This window comes from Myotis brandtii, unplaced genomic scaffold (genome assembly GCF_000412655.1).
Source record: "Myotis brandtii unplaced genomic scaffold, ASM41265v1 scaffold454, whole genome shotgun sequence".
NCBI classification, from domain to species: domain Eukaryota; kingdom Metazoa; phylum Chordata; class Mammalia; order Chiroptera; family Vespertilionidae; genus Myotis; species Myotis brandtii.
The window spans coordinates 434,300-436,187 of NW_005367354.1; the positions used below are offsets into that span (position 1 = coordinate 434,300).

The window sequence follows — 1,888 nt, forward strand, 5'->3', positions numbered from 1 at the left end:
ATGAATAATACAAATCCACAAAGTAATGATGCCGCCTTTTTCTTTCTTTCAACAAGTAGACCAGAGAGTTCGTTTCCTGAATTCTCAAAGCCAGTATTTTTATTCCTGTTTAACAGAGAGGAAAAATACCCCCTGAGGGATAGATGGCCAAGGTGCCTGCTTTGGGGTGCCCTGTCCTGGCAACCACTCTCCCAGGCTAACTCCAGGCCTGAGACCAACAGGACTCAGGGTCACGCTCTGCTGGGGATACAACCAGACTACCCAGACCTTACACGTCAGATGTGATTCCTTAGATGTCAAATCTCTTGATCATTTCCAAATATCAAACTTACCTCAAAGGACAGAGATTTGTTAGCAGGAAGGAACTTGCTGAAGGCAATTCCAAAAGAGGGGCGTGGTAAGACCTTTCTGAGTCTGACTAAGCCCCCGCATTCGCCTATGTGTGTAGTCTCCTCCAGGAGCAATTATGAAGGGACAACAGTGATTTGGATGGATAAGCTCTGGTGTGCTTGTCTTAAGATAGAAAAGAAAAAACACAAGGAGGCTCCTAACTTTACACTCACCGAGAAAAAGAAGGCAGGCAGAAATAAAGGAATGGAAATGCACGCAGGGGGCTGGAAAGAAAAATTTAACCGCCACTCCGATAATACATGACTGCTGCTTCACCCCACTCACTTGGATGAAAAAGTGACGCTGACTTCCACCATCAAGAATCAGCGGAACAGACAAATTCCTGGGGTAACATTTTGTTTGATCCTAATCTATGACGTCTGTAAGATCAAGGCCAAAAAAAAAAAAAGGCAGCAGACCCTTAATATATACCTCTCTCCTTCCCCGCAATTCTGAAGACCATCCCCCACCCAAACAATGCCATCTCCTAACACAACACATCAAGGAAACAAGCCTGTGGAATGTGAAGCCATTGTGCTGACTCCCTAATGAAGAGACAGACATCAAAATGGGGAAAGGAAAAAAAGCACTTCTTTTCAACAAGGTTTTATTTAGAACAAAAGAAAATTTTTTTAAAAAACCGCATCTCAAAGTCAAGCAGTTCCCAGTTAACTGCTGTTAAGTGTATGCCATTTATTTGTCCTGAACTAAAAAGAAAAAAATCCTAAGAATTTCAAAAACTCACCAAGTTAACTCTCTGGAGCTGGAAAAATACATTCCCCAGATGGTTCTTCTAAGCATGTCCCGTAGGGGGCACTAGAGAGGCACGATTAGGGCTGACTTGGGAATCACAGTCATTTCTGGTAAAAGTTCTTTGATGTGAGGAATGTCCCAGCCTGGTACAGTTGGCAACAGTTCACTCCGGGAAATTTTGTGTGTGTGTCTGTCTCCTGGGAAAGGGTGGTTGCTGCAGACGAGAGGTAGTCTGGGATTCCTTGATTCCGAAAAAGAACTGTCCCCCTTGATTTATTTTCACAAGTTATCTAAGGGGCAGACAAATGGCAGCCTTGGAAAAGGTCTAGGTCTTGTTTTTGTTTTGGTTTTATTTTTTTCATTAAAAGGGGACCCAGCTGATGAAAACAAGTTATGAAATGACCTGTGTTTGTGTAACCGGCGGGATTGCGTAATACTCGGGCCCTGAAACCGTAATAGTGGAGCAGCCAGGCAGGGCATTTATCTGGGAGGTGTTTTCCTAGGAAAGTCAGGGAGAGAGAGAGAGAGAGAGAGAGAGAGAGAGAGGAGAGAGAGAACAACAACAACACAAAGAAAAAGCCAGGAGGGGGAGATGTGTGCAATGATCACCGACAGAACAAAATCACCAATGACCAACCTCGGAGATTAAAACTATAACTGGGACAGGAAATATTTCTCATGCTTCGAGTTCCTGCCATGTACAAGAACAGAGGTTTCAACAAAAAGTTATCTCCCCACTCCCCCC

At 43.9% G+C, this 1,888-nt stretch overlaps 1 protein-coding gene across 1 annotated transcript in view; it reads right to left on the reverse strand.

Annotated features, from left to right (window-relative positions):
* FOSL2 (FOS-like antigen 2) overlaps positions 1–1,888 on the reverse strand; it is a 16,838-nt gene that overhangs the window by 14,530 nt on the left and 420 nt on the right. The gene's annotated exons all lie outside the window — the stretch shown is intronic.